General features: G+C 47.3%; 1 pseudogene; it reads right to left on the bottom strand.

The window, feature by feature from the left end:
- Positions 1-19,088: 19,088 nt before the first annotated feature.
- On the bottom strand, positions 19,089-19,664 carry LOC147733378 (oligoribonuclease, mitochondrial pseudogene; annotated as a pseudogene).
- Between the last annotated feature and the right edge of the window lie 1,022 nt (positions 19,665-20,686).

The following is a 20,686-nucleotide window of genomic DNA, read 5'->3' as shown; positions in this document are numbered from 1 at the left end:
TTAGTGGTGTGTTGAAATATGCTTCTAAAAACAGAGTGAAGCACAGCATTATGGAGATGCCGGCATTGCATGGTGACTGGTCCTGCCATCGCCCTCTACCTACTGCTGTGTGTCTGCAATGTCGTAGCCGAAGAAGAGAAGCCGCCGCAAGGCAGGATAAGCTAGGTGGACAAGGAGTGCCACTTTTATGTCATGTGTCAGGTGTACCCAGGAGAGGACACCTAGTTCCAGTTTTAGATCATTCCCATCACCTCAGCAAGGTAAAGATTTCTAAACCAGCTCCTTTTTTTGCCGGAACAGCTGTGATCAATGGAAACTTTAAGGAACTGAAACTTTTGGATTCTCGAGGAAAATATCTAGTGTTCTTCATTTAACCCCTCGACTTCACCTTTGCTAGTCCAACAGAAATAATAGACTTTAGTGACCAAGTTGAAGAATTCAGATCTATAAACACTGAAGCGGTAGCATGTTCTGAGAATTCACAGTTTATGCACTTAGCATGGATAAATACTCCAAGAAGGAAGGTGGTCTTGGACCAAGGAAGCAGTTTGAAGTTGCAGATTCACCCGTTGTCATTTGTCCAGGTATTTCACAGCAGTGTTGTGGTGGGAGGTAGGCGGTACCCTGTGCCATCCTCCTCATGTTGGTACTTCTTTGGCTGGCTACTGTCTTGCTTGTGCATTCTGATTTGGTTCTAGTGCCTATCAGTGGACCATGGAGCATTATCGAGACCCAGAAGGGGATAAGCACCGGCAATATTGTCAGCAGCTTGTGAGATGGCCGTAGCTCGATGCCAAAACTAGCACATCTTCTTGAGATGTTGTTTTGAACCTTAAATTCAGCAATGACAAACCATTGGTAACGATCACTGAGAAGAATGAAAGGACTCTGGCGAGCACTGGTGAGTACTGTTACAAGTTTACAACTTAAGGGGCCCGATGTAGGTAGGGCTTTACCGATCGGTATCGGCCGAAAATACCGATTTTTGGCCCTTACCGATCGGTAAACAGCCATCGAGATGTAGGGAACCAAAAACATAACGAATCGGATAGAAAACCGATTCGGAATGTGTACCGAATGTGAAAGAATCCGATACGTACATACCGAAAATCGGATATGTAACGAATCGGAAATACACCGATTCGGTTACAAAGACCGAATCGGTCCATGTACCGAATCGTTAGTGACACCGAATCGGAAAATCACCGATTCGGTCCCACTACCGATTCGTTACTGACACCGAATCGGAAAATCACCGATTCGGTCCTACTACCGATTCGTTAGTGACACCGAATCGGAAAATCACCGATTCGGTCCTACTACCGATTCGTTAGTGACACCGAATCGGAAAATCACCGATTCGGTCCATGTACCGAATCGGAAAAAATACCGATTCGGACATGATCCGATTCGGAAAACATGCCGATTCGTATGAATCTCCGATCGGGAAATTCCCCGATTCCGACAGTTGGGGAGATGTAGGGAGGCACAGAAACACCGAAATGGCTCAAAATCGGTAGAATTCACTCGGTATTTACCATGGATTGCAATCAGGTGGTAACCAACTCCAACCCATATAAACAGTCCCAAAATGCATTGCAACTTGCAGGATGGCAGCTTTCTATGTCATTGCGAGGCGGCTACGGCTACAGCAGGAAGGACAGAGGGAATGGCTAAGAAATGAACAGGTCTACAGACAGAGGATAACCCTGTTCATGCTCACTGAGGCTGAGATCCTACAGAGATACAGGCTGGACTCTGACACCATACTTGAGCTCATCAGGGACCTTAAGCCATACTTGGACCACCACACCCCAAGGGCACACGCCATCCCTGCGCACGTCCAGGTGCTATGCAGCCTACACCTGGTAGCGTCTGGTAGCTATCAAAGTGGAGCAGCAGCAGCAGGAGGGGTGAGCCAGAGCAGCCTGTCAAGGTTCTTCCACATATTCCTTGACGCCATGATAGACAGGATGGACCAATACATCTCATTCCCTGCAACCCACGCAGAACTGCTACAAACCAAAGCGGACTTCTACCAGATGGCACACTTTCCCCAAGTCATCGGTTGCATAGATGGCACGCATATTCCGATTTGCCCACCAGCGGACACCGAATACATATACCGCAATCGGAAATCGACACACACCATCAACGTGCAGGTGATCCGCAATGCCAAGTGCACCATCACAGACCTGGTAGCAAAATTTCCAGGGAGTACCCATGACTCCTATATATTCCAACAGAGCGGCATATATGCACGGCTGATGGCTGGCGATTTTGGAGAAGGATACCTCCTAGGTGAGCCACATCATCAGACCCCCATAACACATAGTAGGTAGGTGTAATACATGTATGCATGTGTCTAATGTGACCCCTTTCTCTTCCAGGCGACAGTGCATATGCCCTCCGCTCATTCATACTCACCCCCTACCTCAACCCCTCCACACCCAGCCAAAGGAGGTATAACCGGGCCCACATACGCACCAGGAATGTTGTTGAACGGACCTTTGGCATCTGGAAAAGTAGATTCAGATGCCTGCACAAGAGTGGAGGTGCAAGGCAGTATACCCCCATCACCTGCTGCAAGATCATAGCTGTATGTGCAATGTTACACAACCTTGCGGTCAAGAATGGCACTGAGGTGGAGTTGTCTGACTACGAGGACTATGACGACGACGAAGCTGTGCCACTGACACAGCCAGCTGGGGTGTGTACGCCATGTGATGGCAGATACAGACGTGAGGAGATCACTGAGAACTATTTCTGACTGAGTACAGATGCAAAGACAGCTAAATGTTGCTTGGAAAATATAATTTTTAATAGTGATGCACAACAGTTACATCACTGAAGTGCATCAAAAAATGGAGTCCGTCAAAACAAATAAAGTCCAGGGTCCTGGTCTGATCATCCCCCCTTGCCAGCCTATTTTTTGGCCCGCTTTCCAGACCCACTGGGGTGTCCCTCGGCCCCCTCCGAATGGCCTGCAGCATCAGCGGATCGCCTGGTGCTCCTCCTTGGCTCTGATGCAGCGCTGGCCGGGCTGCTGCGGCTGCTGCTGTCTCCAGCATCACCCAGGTCCAGGGCAGGATTGGAGGCGGCGTTCGATATTAACATGGCCTCCATGGCCGTGGTGATCCTGGCCATCCCCCTGGTCAGCTCAGCCGTATGCTGACTGAGCACCGACTCCTGATTTGAGCTTCGATGGCACAGCTGAGCGGTCGCCGCTGCAAGGCGGGCCATGGCCCGGTTGAGCACCCGGGCATCCCTCCTGCGCGCAACCTCATGCTCCTCCTGCCTGGCAGAGGAGTGGGTGATGGCAGTGGTCAGCCTGCCCAACCCTGCTGCCACCTCCTTGTTGCTGTCCACAACAGCCTGGAACCCCTTCACCAACTCCCCCATCTGCAGGTTGTGCTGCAGGAGCTGGCGTTGGCAGGCCATGGTGGATCTGGCCTGTTGGCGCTGGATTTTGACCATCTGGCCCTCCAGGCCCAGGAACACACTGCCCTCCCGTGCTGGTGCAGCAGTGGTGGTGGTGGTGGTGGTGGTGGCACGGCGTCTGGCACTGCTGCCTCCGGCCTGCTGAGTGGGCTGGGGTGCCACTGGTGGTGGTGTGGTGCTGGCCGGTCCCGGAGCCCCTGCTCCCAGGACAGGTGGGACGGGTGGCAAGGCCACGGTTGTGGCAGGAGCTGTTGGCGGCGGGGGGGTCTGCCTTGCAGGGGAGTTGTATGGTGAAAATTGCAAGGGGGGTGAGCTGGGCAGTACTGGGGAGTGCACTGCCTGGAAATCAATCACCAGGACTCCCTCCATTCCAAGCCCTGGGGTGTCTCCTTCCTCATCCTCATCCTCATCCTCCTGGCCAGGCTGGCTGGTGCTCGGCCCTGCCACTGCAGTATGTGATGTCGAAGCTCCCTCTGCTGCCACAGTGGTGCCGCCTGATGGTGCCCCTAGGTACAAAGAAGCATTTGTAAACTGAGTGCCGATGTATTACAGTCAGTACAATTATGGCATTCCACATGTCCTTGCATCTCCTTACACCGTGTCACACTGTTTCCTGTCTTGTGATTCTGCACTGACATATTTGGCTAACTTCTGCTGACTACATATACCATGATGCTTGTCTCTTGTATGTTGGGTACAGTACAGTGCTGGTGTTTGCCTATGCATTGTGTCTAATGGGGAGGTGTCTGGTAGGGTGTGTCATGATGCGCATGCTTCTTACCTGTAGCTGTGGCCATCGCAGTGCTGTCCAGGGTCCCGATCCCTACGATGCTCTCCCTCTCGATGGTGCTGGAGACAATTTCCTCCAGCTCGGTGAGGGGTGGCGCCGGGTTCTTGCCTCCTCCGGTGTGTCCTGCCTGCCTTTGGAGGTCGGCCAGCTTCCTCTTGGTGAGGCTGCGGAGGTCATAGAACCTTTTCTTAAGTTCCTCAATGGACCTGGGGGTGACTCCAGCAGCATTGACCTTCTGGGCGATGTCTGCCCACAATCTCCTCTTGGTGCTGTCTGGCACGTTGAGGGACAGCTTGCCAAAGAGCTGGCGGTGCACCCTCACCACCTCCTCAACCAGCACCTGTAGTTCTGTGGTGGTGAATTTGGGCTTCCTCTTTTGGGAGGACTTCTGGCTTCCTGCCTGATCTGCCATTTTCTTCTGCTCCTGCTCAGTCTGCAACCTCCTTCTCCCACTGCTGCTAACTGTGTGTTGGGCTCAGGCAGGCTTTCCAGAAACTTCTAGAAACTTCTTAATTGGCTGCACCTGCCAGGGTTGCCACTCCCTGTTTGGGTGGGGGAGGGGGACCCACCTCATTGGCTGAATCGCCTATTGCCGAGTCGGCATTTACCGATTCGGTAAAATCCGATTCGGTAAAATCCGAATCGGTATTATCCGAATCGGTGAAAGCCGAATCGGTTCATGCAATGCATTCCTATGGGCTTTTTCGCCATGGGTCTATGATTGCCGATTCGGTTTTTACCGAATCGGCTTTTACCGAATCGGTATTCGCCGAATCGGAAATATCCGAATCGGTGGTAGCCGATTCGGTGTTTTCCGATTCGTTGTTGGCCGATTCGGTAATTTCCGATTCGGACCGAGCTGAATCGGAACGTACCGATTCTCATTACCGATGCCGACCGATTCGGTTTTCATTCGGTATTTTTTTCCTACATCTCGTTTTCCGATTTCAGAATACCGATTCGGCCCGCCTCGGTATTTTGAAATCGGAAAATCCCGTTTACCTACATCGGGCCCAAGAAGCCCATGTAAATCCTCAGTAATGAATAAGAATGGGAAGTTAAAGGGCTTATAATGCTCATAGCATGGATAGCACAGATTATTTTGGGCCTACCATTTTATAATTATTTTGACACCAAGAAGAGTTGTAAAGATACTGTTTTAGGTCATGTGGATAGGCAGGAGCTCCTCAGCCACCTAGAGATTTCCTGATGATCGTCCCTGCCAGTAAAACCAACAATGCCATCCCTACTACAACCATTACAATACTGATTTTATGCCCAGTTTTCATCCAGGCTCTAAATGCTAGCTTACATGCCCATCACTCTTGCAAATCTGGACCCTTTGGCATAACACTTAGTCCAAAGAACTACAGTCTATTTTCTTAAATCTGGTACTGAACTGGATACCAGCATCCTCTGCCATGCTGTCTCAAACATGGTGCTCCTTGTACTCCTAATACCCTCCTGTTTATGGGCCTCTCTGTGTTATTGAGAGATCTGTCGATTGCGCTGCTCCAGGGCAGTGCAAAGTCAGTTTCTGATCGTAAAGTAAATAGTGGAGTTGGCTCAATCCATGGTGGTACAAATAGGTTGGTGCATATGAGGATCACTGAGAAACCCCTTGAGGTATTATGTGATTTGTAAGCTATGGTAGGCCAGGGATGATTTGGTTGTAATAGGTACTCCGCCTGTTTATCCCATTCTTAAATCAGTGAGTGCCACTGCGGAATCCCTGAATGCCATCGCTATGTCTCTCCTTGCCCAGGCCAGAAGGCCGACGAGCAGCTGAGGAAGATAGTAAACGTATTGCACAGGCAAACACTGTAATAGAATTAGGCTTCAAATGAGCTGCAGTCTTCCCAAACGTACTAAAACTAAGAAATGCATATTTTTGACACTTAAGATGTGAGGACATTATTGCAGAAATCAGATGATTACCTGCTAAACTTGTAGAATATATCTTAGAAAGACTCTAAAGTACTTACCCAGTAAGTCTATGCACACAACGCTCCAACTGAGAAGGTTAGTGGGCCGTTTCTATGAAGGAGGAGTTCAGTGCTTAATTAGTAAAAAGTGCCAGGGCTCTCGTTAGGAGGCCTCCGCAGCTTACACCACCCATTGCCACTGATGGCATTGCCAGTGGCAGTACCTACAAAACTAATAACCAGCACACTGCTACAAGAGTTTCAATTTAGACTATTCTATCCCCCATTGCTATAAAAATAGCTTGGGCGGCAGGTATTAGTTGTTTTTAATATATACTGAATTAATAAACATTTGCTGTTCTGCTCATCTTTAAGTTATACAAACAGGGACACCATGTGGCAGCTATCATAAGTGCCAGTGTTGACAATTAAGTGCCGGTGCCGAGCACTGGAAACCACCGGCTCAAATTAAGCACTGGATGAGTTAGACATGATGAACTGTAGATTACTGTCATGACCCAGGAGGGTCGTGTGAAGAGGTTAGAGGGCTCCAAAGTTAGTCTACCGCTCTAAACCACACAAAAGCTGTGAGTTGAGAAGGGAACAATGTCCATCATGCAAGTTCTCGAGAGTGGAAATGGGGGTGGGAAGGGGAAGAGAAATTCTCTTGAGAATGAGGACTAATCTCCCAGTAATTCTAGTGGATATGCATCTGTCTCACTAGCTGTCGCTCGGAGGTGTCAAAGGGTGCCCACTCGCCACTGGTACAGCTATCCTGACTGTAATAACAAAGCCATAACATTAGGCGGAGATACTGGTACGAGTGTACAAGTCACACAGGACAATTCCCATTCCAACACATCTTACCTGATGCTCTGTAAGCGACAGCAGATACGAACCCTTGCAGTACCACAAGACCTTCCTCGAGCTCGGGAGCACCAGGTGATACTGAGTAGTGGGCAGTTGCGTTGATTAAAGGTCAGCCGCTGAAGGCCCAGGTGCGGCTGACATGCGAAATATGCAATCGAAGAAGAGGGAAACCCAGTGGGAAATAGGAAAAACAAAACAAAGGGGCAAGGAATGCCAAAGACAGTGAGTGAACTCAGCATACGGAATCCATACTACTGAGCAGCTGAGAGGAGGCTTGTTTGTGTTACATGGCTGCTTACATTGTCCTGTATGCAGTCCTGGTTCTCATCGGTTTGCCTGGCCATCTCTGTCCGACCTGGATGATCCAGCTCCTGTATTTCAGCCCCAGCTGCCAATGCCCGGTCCTTCACCGTTTCCATGGATAGCCTTCGTGTCCCTTTCTTTGTACTGGTTGTTCTTGTACACAGTTTGTCTGACCCTTAAGCGTTATTCACATGAGTCATGGCAACTACATTAGTGGGCAATGGGAACCCAGTGGCCCTCACATGCACAGGAGGAGTTAGATGCAATGAATCGTCAGCCCCTCCCTCACCCACTATTAAAGAGCGGGTCATAGGTACCTTGGAAAATCTAGTTACCAACAGATCCTCAGAACCAGGAGATCTACAAATTGTAACCAAATGCGGGATGGGCTACAATCAAAGTAGAATGATTCTGTGCTATTGCACACCAAGTAGGGCTTTTCAATAGTGTGCAATATAAAAAAAGACGAGAAGGCTGTAAAATGTGGCCAAATACAGTAACTATATTACGATGGCACTACTTTGCACATAAGCGTTCCCCTAGAGGGCAAATAGGATTTGCCATCTTTCAGACAGGAGCTTAAAAGCAAACTAGAAGCGCTGGGACAGATATGGAGCAGGATGATGGCCATCAATGGTAGTAGCAGGTGTGGTTTGTGGCTCCTGGCCCTCTGCCTCCAGGTTGTCCTTCAGTCCCTGGTTCCAATGACAGAGATATTAACAACAGGAAAGCCACAGACCCCATCATGCAACCGGAGGTTGGAAACCTTCATGACCCATACATATCATTGCCTATTTGTGGTGCAGAGAAGATCCTTGATAGTTATTTCCAAAGGTTTGTGAACATGCCTGAGCACTAAGGTGCACATTCCACTTGGCCAGAAACTAAGAATGTATGACGTTACAATGCATACTTTTACAACGCATACCTTTACAACACATTTTTTACAACGCAACATCCATTACAACACATTCCATTACAATGCATGCTATTACAACAAATTTTTAAAAACTATATTTACAACGCATTCCATTACAACGCATACTACCTTTACAACGCATACCATCATAACGCATACCATTACATTGCATGTATGGTAAGTATTGGATAGTGTAGGGGTAAAAATTACTATTCTAACTCCAGGGGTGTGCAACAGTAGGGTAAGTGTTGGATAGTGTAGGGGTAAAAATTACTATTCTAACTCCAGATGGTGCAACAGTAGGGTAAGTGTTGGATAGTGTAGGGGTAAAAAGTACTATTCTAACTCCAGATGGAGCAACAGTAGGGTAAATGTTGGATAGTGTAAGGGTACTATGCGTTGTGACGGTATGCATTGTAATGGTGTGCGTTGTAATGACTGCGTTGTAATGACATGCGTTGTAGTGGTATACGTTGTAGTGGCATGCGTTGTAATGGTTGCGTTGTAAAAGTTTTGTTGTAATGGTAGTGCGTTGTAAATGTTACGCTGTAAAGGTTGTTTCCCGAAACTAAATGAAACATGCATGCACAAATATTCTTTTTTTTAAAGTTTAAAGTTTATTGAAAATTAATGAGAGCGAATACAGAAAACAAAACATCGTAAAAATGACAATATAAGTGAATATATAAACTTCAATAAATAAATAACCATTATTGTTACTGAAAGGGGGATAAGTAATGAGGGAGGGAAAGGGGGAAGGGGAGTACAAATGTATAATGAAAATGATGAGAAAGGAGAAAATATCTAAAACTTAATCTCTATTAATATAAAAAGACATTTGTGAATACAAGTAACCATGTGAATTTAAACCAGTGAAAGGAGTAATATTCAAAATATATTGAGATCTAGAAATAAAGACAATGAATGCTTCAAGGAGGTTTTCTAACTTCACCAGGGGTATTAGCTGTTTTAGCAATGGCTGAAGCAGTACGAGTTAAGTAAGAGGACAAAGGGAGCCATAAAAGTTCTCTTTTAATAGCTAAATATATGGGTTTGACATGACTAGTATCAAGCCTGTGTTGAAAGCAAACAGCATTCCACCAGGCTCTAAAAGTGACTTGTCAGCTTGTTTCCAATTGGAAGTTATTAAATGGAGGGCTATTGCCAACAACAAATCAATTAGTGAGGGACTGGAAGCAGGGTGCCTAAAAATATGAAAGAAGGAGAAAAAGATAAGTGAGATTCAAATTTTTTATTTATTTGGGACCAAACTAGTGACCAAAAATGTGCAATGGAAGGGCAATCAAAAAGCATGTGTTTTAAGTCCGCTGAGGGGTGTGAACAGGACCAGCAGGTTGAGGAAGAGTCTACAGATAAGGAGGCTAGATTCACTGGTGTGAATAGTAGGCGTTTGTAAATAAAATAAAGTGTTTGGGAAGTATTAGCTGCTCTCGAGGTTTTATGAATCTTTATCCATAATTTATCCCAAAGGGGGATAGACCAACATTCTGCCAGATCCTTTTCCCAAGCCAATTCAGCTTTCTCCTTGCCTCTATCAGAATAGAGAAAAAGTTTTGTATATAGAGACGAAGAATGCACAAATATTCTTACCGACAAAACAAGAGGGGGAGAGGGGAGATGTAGCTTTCCGCAGCAGGGACTCATGGAGAGGCTTTGACCAATTGAAGTTAGTTTTGATACCTTCCTTTGTTTTCATGGGCCGTCTTGACTTTTTAAACAATGGGTCATTTACTCCACGTGCTGAAACATTTTGAGGGGTTGAATGAATTTCTTTGCCTTGACATATCATTTGTTAAATTCTTGACTGGTCCTGGAAAGAGTGCTAGAGAGACAACTAAGATCTGTTGGGAGGCAATGGAGCACTGCAGTGGCTTGTGTGCACAAAGGGAGAAGCTGGTTAAGTAAAGAATTCAGGTGTCAGCGGTAATAATAGAAAAATATCTGTTCTTTTTAAGGCCCCAACACGCGCACATTATTTCCAAATATGATTCCATCCTTGGAAAGGGAGAATTGTTAAGCACTTAAAATCTTTAGGGGACTGGTCTTCAGAGTTTGCCTCCCTGCGGTGCTGCTGCATGTGGTGCATCTGTGAGGCTGAGGGTCTCCTGTGCCTGAAGCTATTTTTCACCTCTCACCAATAATGTAGCAAGGAGGGGCAGGGAAGGGGCGGGGTGCCCTGGGAATCATGAGGTTTGGGGGAGGCGCCCCCCTTACCTGTGGCCATCACGGTACAGCAGCTGCAGGAATATGTAGAACCCCCAATTCTTACATTCTGCAACAGCAGGTGGCAAATTGAGGAGCCGCCAAAGGCAGCATAAGGCCTAGCTATGCCACTGCCTCTCACCTCATCTGAGGATGAATCCCAGATAGCAGTGACCAGCCAGCTTTACCACGACTATTGCATAATTGTTTCATACTAACTTCACCATGACTAGAAACGCAGTAATTGCAGTTGAGGAGTCCAGTGCCGCTGCAATTGGTAGCACCACCTTTAGCTGCAATATTGTCACTGCGTTGCATTTTTCTGGTTTGAAATAGGCACTATGCGCAGTGCTGAATTCGAGGCTGTGGTTGCAGGTGTGGCCCACCAGTACTAATATTTTGGAACCCGGCATGTACTTTTACCCATCAATGGTTGACCCAGAGCAAGAGTAGTGGGGGAAAAGATGATGCATAAAGGACAGAGCTGCTGATTTCGGAAATGGGATATCTGGTTTAAGTCCCGTCATTGCTCAACATCCTTTGATCTTGGGCAAATCACTTAGGACCTGATTACAAGTTTAACACACAAGATAATGGATGGAATGTTGCACATTGGCAAAACATTAAACCCCAGTCACAGATCTGGGTTTAATCCATCCTTATTTTGCTCACCATGCCACCCCAGTTCAGACATGGCCATATGCAAATCAGTCTTGACCCTGTGCCTCATGGGAACAGTCCAGCCCGAACTGCCAAGCCATGTCTTGCCCTGACAGGAATCAAGCATCCTAGGACCGGTTTCTGGCTATCAGCCGTCATCAGCCAGGATAGCTTGACACCAGTGGCGTAGTGAGCACAGGACCCACATGCATCATCGCCTTTGGTATCGATTTGTTTGCTCTAAGTTGGCAGGGTATGCCCAGACGTGGGTCCCTTGCTCACTTTGCCACTGGATTCAAGATAGCCTGGCTGATGAGGGTTATGAACCCAAAACCGGTCCCAGGATGCTTGTTTCCGGTCCAGGAAAGACATGGCTTGGCAGTTCTTGCTGTACTGTTCCCAAGAGGCACAGGGTCAGGCTGATTTGCATATGGCCATGTCTTAACTGGGGTGGTGGAGTGAGCTAAAGAAAGGTGATGGATTAAACCCAGATTAGTTGACTGGGGGTGAGTGTTTGATTTGCACAAATGCTCCATCCATCAATCCCTTTGGTATTGCTTTGTTCGCCCTAAATTGGCAGGGGATGCCCAGACGTGGGTCCCTTGCTCACTTTGCCACTGGATTCAAAATAGCCTGGCTGATGAGGGTTATGAACCCAAATCCGGTCCCAGGATACTTGTTTCTGGTCCAGGGAAGACATGGCTTGGCAGTTCGGGCTGGACTGTTCCCATGAGGCACAGGGTCAGACTGATTTGCATATGGCCATGTCTGAACTGGGGTGGTGGAGTGAGCTAAAGAATGGAGATGGATTAAACCCAGATCAGTTGACTGGGGGTGAGTGTTTGATTTGCTCTAACGTTCCATCCATCATCCCCTTTGGTATCGCTTTGTTCGCCCTAAGTTAGCAGGATGTGACCAGATGCGGGTCCCTTGCTCACTTTGCCACTGGATTTAAAATAGCCTGGTGGATGAGGGTTATGAACCCGAAACCGGTCCCATGATGCTTGTTTCCGGTCCAGGGAAGACATGGCTTGGCAGTTCAGGCTGGACTGTTCCCATGAGGTACAGGGTCAGACTGATTTGCATATGGCCATATCTGAACTGGGGTGGTGGAGTGAGCTAAAGAATGGTGATGGATTAAACCCAGATCAGTTGACTGGGGGTGAGTGTTTGATTTGCTCAAACGCTCCATCCATCATCCCCTTTGGTATCGCTCTGATTACAAGTTTGGCACTCCTGGAGCGAGCTGCCACACCAGTGCCTTGCTCCAGGACAGCCATACTCATAGTCAAACAGCCCATCATATTAGGAGTTTCTCCTGTTCTGGTGGGCGGTCCTTTGGTGTTCCCACGGCAGTGCCTATCAAACAGGCACCCCAATGGGAACGCCAAAGCCCGTTCCTACATGGCAAGGACCACTGGCATAACGAAAATTGAGGGGCCTCCCTACAAGTAACGAAAAGGGGCCCCATCCAGGCTCAATCAGGAGCTCTCTGGCCAGAGTGCAGTGCCAAGGGGGCCCCCTGGAGCTTGGGGCATCCCGTACCTCAGGGCCTGCGGGGACCTGTGTTACGCCCCTGGCAAGGACTGTAAAGTCCATGCTATGCAGGAAAGGGGGGCCTGCAGACAGGGGACATACCATGTGCCCCCCTGCATTCATCCCATGGCCCTGAGGCAACAAGGGGCCCTGCAGGGCCCCCTAAGTTTCTCACGACAGCACTTTTAATGGCAGGCTCACCACCATTGAAAATGAGGCGGTCAGGAAACTCCTTATATGCTTGTTGGTGCCGCAGCGGCCCCGTCAAGCATTTTATCCCCTCTGACCTCCGCGCCACTCCCGAGGGATCTATGATCCCTGGTGTTTGTTGTGGCCCGGTGGTGGTCCCACCGCTGTATTTGTAATACAGCGGGTGAACCGTCAATCTGGCAGTCCAGGGACTGCCACCTCGGGTTCGGCAATCCATCGTAATCAGGCCCTTAATATCCACATGCTTACAAAATAATGTAATCTGGTGCTCATGTTAAGGACGCTCATTCCCTTGTACGTAGTTCAAACTATATAATACTGCACAAAATAAACAAGAGAATCAGCACCAGAGGAAGAGACAGCAGGGGATGAAAAGCACCATAAGAGTGAAATAAAGTGGCGGAGAATGTAATGTGTCGGCAGAAAGAGACATAAGGTGGAATCAAGCCAATGCAGCCTTGACATGCTTTGGTGGAGGCTTCTGAGACACTGAGAACCTTGGGCACCACCAGCATGTAAAACAAATGTGTCTACTGCCTCACCCCCTCTCATCTCGCAATCCCACTGCCCCCTCTCATCCCTCACACTCCCTGTCTCATCTCTATACTGCCTGCTCACACAGCTTCTTACATGTGTCTTTTCAAGGTTTTTGTCCCTCAAACCCATGCTCTCCTCCTCTTCATGTGGTGTCTTGTGCGTACACATGTGCTCCATCTTCTACTCTCTTTCTCACAACACTCTTTCTCCTTCTCTGTCTTGAGGTCATTCACTTTCTGCACAAACTAATTATCCCTCTCTACCTTCCTTTCTATCTAATCTGTGCAACTCTCACCCCTAACTGTTCACTATGCCACATAATTCCAGTACACAAATACACTCCATCCCACACAATTCCACAACTAACAACTCCAATACAACCCTCATAACTCCATAAGTCATTTACAATGCCAATAGCTCTCACTGTCCCAAATGTGAAAACTATTGCTTTGCAAATGCTTGTTGTTTCTGCCCATGTTTGGGATTGAGGTGGATACCCTGCTCCGTGGGTGGAAACAAAAGACAAAAGCACAACTGCTTTTGGAAGCACTGTGAGCGGCCGGGCAATGTATTTACCTTAAAGCTAAGTGGTACATGCACTGATGCAACCTTGACAGCGCACTTCAAAACAATCTCCTTACTAGGGAAGTCTGTGTGCCTCGCTTGCCTGTGGGGTCCTCCTAACGTTCTAGCAGACAGGTGCCACACACAAGCTCCTCTGCGGCCGCGGCCCTTGCAGGTAAGAGCGTTGGGGCCGGCGGGTGGAATTTCGACGGACGAAGACGAGGGCAAACGAATTATTTATTTAATTTTCCCTAGTCATGGCCGCAGCTGCTACTCTGCTGAGAAAGCTGCTGTTATGAGGCTGGTGGGGAACAGATATTGTAATGAACATAATGTAATACCCATTTAGGTAATGACATCGTCCAACCCCTGACATTGCTGGATAGTACAAGAATTCCTCATTTCGTGCAGAAATTCTTATTCTTCAGGGTATTTCACAGGTAGCCTTACATTTTCTTACAATTTGGGGCAGGCGGCTGCTAAACTGTGAATTCTCCTCAGTTTCAGATCCACTGACTGCGGATTGAAAACAAAAGGTTTTTGCCCATGCCTATCTTCCTAACACGACCTGCATTTTGAGGTCTGTGGGTGTTTGCTGATGTATTTTACGGTATTCTGAAAGTTGTGTGAAGTGTTTACACTTCTTTTCCCTTTGTAGTATTTTGTGCTATTTAATCAAGCACTCATTCGATCTGCCATACATGACCGGAGTAGGGCGTGGGTAGTGCTAGTGTCGGCAGGGGTGTTCGGGGTTTTCGAAGTTTCCACCTGGAAAGTTTAGTTCTACATACATTGCAGGGGCTTTGGGGCTACGTTCACATCGACTTTCACCACTAAACACTAATGTCAGAATGTTGATTGACTGCCATGTGCACTTCTTTGCATTTCAAAGTACCCCTTAGCGTGGCCTTAGTGCCAGTGCTAACCCATAGGACATTTTCACCAGAGTTTGAAAAGATAATCCAATAAGTTAGAAACCCAGATCTTGGATCACAACGCATTCTAAACAAAGCAGCCATAGTGGCACCCAGGGGTAGCTGTTATCCTTTGAAAGTAGTGGGGCGAGGGAAGTGCCCCACCACTTCCCCCCCAAAAAAAACACCTGCTCCCTCTAAAAGCCGAAATACAACCCCTCCTCCCTCTAAACGGAGAGCAGGGGAAACTCCGAAAGAGTGGGCTCCATACCCGGAGAAGAACCAGAAAGGATGCTAGTACCTGGGGCTGCCACTACCCCAGACGGCAGGAAGGAGTTCTGAATGGTCTTAATTTTGTTGGTGAAGAATTTAGCTTAAGAGGTCACCCAGGATTCCGAGTGCGCACACGACGGCGTACTCATCCTGCATCTGTTAGTGGATGCTGGACTGACGATGCATTGGAAGGGATTCCTGATGTCTTCACCTTGTTTATGACGCGGCCGGTCCATTCTGGGTTGTAGGCAGCTTGCTGTGTTTAACAATGGCTCCCCCTGTCATGTGAATTGTATGCGTATGGTACCCTTCATGCCGACCCGTTGAAATGTAAGTGGCCTAGACAGCGGCCCCATTTCTGCTCCACTATATTTTTGTCAATAAAAACATTTAATACTAAAATGGAGGGAAAGTAAGCACCAAAGTGAGTGACACACCAGGTATGGGAACACAAGGAGAGAAATACTGCCTTTCAGTGGGAAATGGTATAGTCCAAAGCTCTGTTTTTAACATAAAATCAGGGCCTTCGGTGGTCATATCACTGAAAATACAGGATTTAAAAAAATATTATTGTCTACGGGTGCTCGTGGAAGACAATTTCTATGGACTGGAGTCTAGAGAATGCTAAAGTGATTCTGGTATTTTACTGACCTCCGCTGGTCGTTGGCTATCAAGAAAGTTAAATAAAGGCAGGTGACAAAAAATTTAAAAAAGAAAGTACCTCAGCAGAAAGCAATTCTGGTATTTTACTGACCTCTACAGGTTGTTTTCTATCAAGACAGTTAAATATAGGCAGTTGAACAGAACAAAAAAAGTCCCTAAGCGGAAGCAGACAAGTCCTAGGGCTGATCTCCAGAGCCCACAAACTACATACACATTTAAGTATATACTAAAGTATATATAAGAGGTCTTGAATGCTCGACCTAAAAAGCAGCAGTAAATTCTAGAGGTGAAGAAAAACTGCCACATCTAGGAGGTAAAGAACAGATATCTAAAACCGGTAGGTCAAAGATAGACTATGGGGGAAAGGGGGCAGTGTGGCTTATGTTTAAGGAGCATGAGTTGCCTGCACCTGCTTTCTCTTCACACTATTGTTTTATGCAGTTAGCACATGTGCTCATTTGCACTCTGTGGCTTGTCTTTAGTCGTTTGTGGCTGTATGAAAGGGTAGTGGTGAGGGGATGTATGATGGTACAACGTGTGCTTTTACAACGCGTACCGTTACGACGCAGGATTTACAACGCAAGTCGTTACAATGACTTGCGTTGGGGGCGCTGGATAGTGAATAGTTTAATTTACTCTTCCAACTCCAGTCCCCGTGGATAGTAGGGAAGGTGTTGGATAGTAAATTAAACTATTCCCTATTCTAGAGCGCCCTCCAGCGAAAGTCGTTGTAACGACTTTCGTTGTAAAACTTGCGTGGTAATGGTACTGCGTTGTAAAGCATTCGTTGTAAAGGATGTTCTCCGTGGTGAGGTATTATTCCTAAGAGTTGCTACCTCAAGGGAGGTTGGAAAGGAGTTTGCTCATATCCGTTTGATTGATGGTTTTGTACAACAGCAGTCCAGGTTCAGGCCTGTCACAGTAAAGTTGTCCTTACATACTGCTTAGGCGCCCATCATCTCCTGGGCCATTCTCCCCATGGAGTGTGCCCACCAAAGGCTAAGGGCAGTGTACAGCGTTCTGTTCACTGGCACAGCTCGTTTAACTGTCCTCACCCTGGCTTTTCTGATACCAGGTCTAAAAACCGCATCTGTGGCTTGTACACAAATGTGACTGTCATCCTTCTGGGAAGAAACCCTTTACTCCTGAGTTTCACGCACTCCCACATGTTCTAGTATTACTACGGACTTGAAAGGTTTCACTTCAGCACGGCAGTGGGCTGTGGCTTGCCACAGGGGCATTCAAAGAGGATAGAGCGTTCTGCACCCATCGCCTTATCTAGACGATGGATTGCGTTTGTTAAAAAAAAAATTGGGTCCCTGTTTTATCCAAGTAATGGCTGTTCTGTGCAGTCCCTGTGTTGCCGCTTTACAGTCGGCTAAACTAAACTATTTACGAAGGCACTCGCCACCCACCCACCCCCGACACTTTGAGGAATTTCCACTTTTCCTGTTCTGAAATAGTGTCCACCAGTTAAAAGGAAATATTAGCTCGAGCCAAGGAACGCTTTTCGACACACTGATGCATGAAAACACCAGCGCAGCGGGGCGCGCTCCCAGGAGCCACACGCCGAATGGTGCTTCGGCTCTTAATAGATGTTAAAGGCCTTCCTTCTGCTGCAGAGCAGCCACTCACTCCCTTTCAAATAGTGCGGTCTTTGTGCAGCTGTCGTGGGGGCACCTACCCGGCTCACGAGCTTGACCTCTGACCCCACTATCGCCCCAGTCTGATGACAGGTCCCGTGCCCCCCTGCCCTCTCCTCCTGCTTGCACACACTGTGCTCTTGAGGGCTTGAATTTCACAGGCCTCACTGTCAAGGCGAAGGCCCGGGGCCGCCGAGGCTCGAGCTCAATAACTCGGATTCCGGAGTTTTACGCGCGGCTCTCGGCTTTCACTGGGGAGGGGGCGCCATGGAATTGTCTTAAAGGGGGTGGGGCCGTGAGTCCGCCCGGGGATTACATGCCACAGTCGAGAAGCAGCCACGGATACTTGGGGCAGTCAGGGTGGGGCGAGAGAAACAGCAGCAATTGCTGGGGGGCTGGGGTCGCACCCGGAGCTGGCAAACCAAGGCAATGGATGCCATTGGGGCGAGCATATATGACAACAGCCCTGAATGTGGAAATTCCTATCCTCAAATTAATAATAAAAACATAAATAGGTCTCAGAGCAGGTCCAGGCTACGAGAATGGGTGGTTGGTTGGGAGGCTGGTGGGAAGAGACAAGTGGCAGCGGAGAAAGTGAATATTCTTTTGGGGTTGAGGGCAGTCAAGGTGGCAGGAGGGACTAGACTACTGAGTTGCTGAGACACGGGAATGTAAAACGGCTCCATCTTTTTCACCAAGATGGACCTGCGGCCTTTGTATTTTTTTACAACTCTGTTTATTGGCAGTTCAGTAAAAGACAGACACATAGCATAATGGTGCACTGCACTGGCATGTCTGTAGGTTGAATAAACATCAAGACACTGGATATACCTGACAGAACACCCCCACCCCTCCACCCCCCTATTTACCAACTCAGTCGACATCTGTGGGGGACAGAGATGGACCTGAAATCGTCCTCACCAGACCAGTAGAGGCAAAATCATTACAGATATTGCCCACGTCCTTGATTCGGAGGGTAGAAGCACATGTGGTCAAAAGGATGGGCAACCAGTCTCATCTGATGACTCTGTTGAGGACCACCGACCACCCTGTAATTAAACGAGCTGTTTTTCATATTTGTTCACGTAATCTGCTTTGCAACACAGGCTCAGCAATGGCATAGCCAATAGCAGGGACAGAGCGGCAGTGGCATTGCTTAGTAAGATTGGAGAATTTATTTTTTATTTATTTATTTATAAAGTTTTATATAGCGCGAACTTGACCCAAGAGGGTATCAGAGCGCTTTACATTTAGAATCATTGCGTTACAAGTTACATCAGATGCAGATTAAAGAGCACAGTAAGGTACAGTACACATAAACAATGTTTCAATAATTCGAAGGAGGGAGGCGAGGAAGGAGTAATTGAGGGGAGAAGAGGAAGAACAATGCCCAATGTCCAGCTGGGTAGGTGACGGTCAAGGGGGAAACCAGGGCCCATCTCCTCATTAGCGGTCAAGCAGCTCCACCGGGCATCAGCCTTGTTGCTCAGGTCTCAGCGTTCGGGAAAACCAGTTTTAGTTTATTTGATTTGCAAAGGTTATATAGCGCTATCTAGATCCGGAGGTAGCGGAGCGCAAAACCAGGGGAACGTTGCATTAGAAGCTACATCAAAAGGATTATAAAGCGCTGGCTTTACCGGTACGTATCAGAGCGCTGTGAGTCGCTTTCTTCTTTGGTGCATGTTCATAATCGTCAGGATACCAGCGCCTGCAGCACTCCTTCACAGTGCTCACATCTATTATTCTATAATGAAGGTGCTTCATGAACTGAGGTATGTGCTTGTCCAGAAACTTCTCATCTGCATGCACAGAGTTCCCTGCTAGTGGGCAAAGCCCAGGTCGTGTATGCTGCCGCACAAAGGACAATAACTCATACTCGGCTTACTGAAGTGCAATTTTACTCTCTCGCACTGCCTGGGTCAGACCGGACTTCCCATGATGATCTTTACACCACTCAGACATACCGTCTAGCAGCTCATCAGGCTGCTTAATGATCAGGGTTGGGCCTTCAGCCAGAATATTGAGATCAGCATCTGTAATAAGGCAGGCCATTTCGATAATCTGGTCTTTTTCGATATCCAACCCAGTCATCTCCAGGTCTACCCAGACCATTCTGAGAGCCGCGCTGTCCCCAGCCATGGTGCAGTTCCTGTGCTGCGCCTTGAGCCGAAGAGACCGCGGCGCATCCAGAAGGGGTGAGATTTTCCGAAGAATCACTCTGACTTATCAAGGGAAAATACATACATGAGAAGCAGGGCATGAGGGTGCTTAAGGCCAGTGGAAAGGGAGAGCAAAGCGTATTGTTAGGAGTAATTGAAACCAATATTTTGTAAAATAATCAACATGTGTTTAGAAGCTCAAAACAGAGAGGAGAGGAGAGTGAGAGAGTGTGTGTATGTTTTCATCTGTTTGTATGTAAACATTCCAGGTGAAGTCTGACAGACACCTCACTATACCTGACTGAAAGCATCTGTACCAACTATTTACGGAAGAATACATTTATTAGTGGGTTGTAACACCCCAAACACCCCCCCGGAGCTACGCCTCTGTAGACTGGGACAAAAAATAGGCCAACATTTTTGAGTCCTCGTATAGGTAAAGAGCGAGTTCACGAATGTCACTATGTCAAAGTCTTGATTTCAGTTCAAATTTCAATCTTTGTTTTGAGTCTGATGTTTACTCTCAGGACATGTGAATAGCGTGCTACACTACTGAATTTATCAGAATGGTTGGCTATACGGCTACCATGCTACTTCAGGAACTTTTTCGATATACCCTCAATGACCCACGTAAGAACTGGTTGTGTGTCAAGGATATACAGCTGATAAAACTTACAGAGGCAAATCAAATTCTGTGATATAACTACAACCTAAATGATGACACAAAAATATTTAAGAGATTGATGTGTGCCCGCTAACTTTGTGTAGCATTATGCATATTCTGACACAAAAGTGGCAGAACTAGTTTTGTGGTAGCTGGTCCCATAGTGCCTTCACCAACCTTGTTACATAAAGGATAGTAATAGAGCACAGAATGGTATAAGAGTGCCAGCTAATATTATAAATTGTTTGAAACTAAAATAAAAGCAACCCTCATTAGCGAATCAGACAGCTAAAAAAGTTGCCCTCAAACAGAATAAGTTCTAACGAATATGGCAATCTCTAATCGACCACCTGCTAGAATCAGTTGTGTAGCTTAGTCAGTGAGATTCAGAG

Source organism: Lissotriton vulgaris, chromosome 2_1 (assembly GCF_964263255.1).
Source record: "Lissotriton vulgaris chromosome 2_1, aLisVul1.2, whole genome shotgun sequence".
NCBI classification, from domain to species: Eukaryota; Metazoa; Chordata; class Amphibia; order Caudata; family Salamandridae; genus Lissotriton; species Lissotriton vulgaris.
The sequence above is the reverse complement of the archived record's forward strand: the minus strand, read 5'-3'. Positions and strand labels throughout refer to the sequence as shown.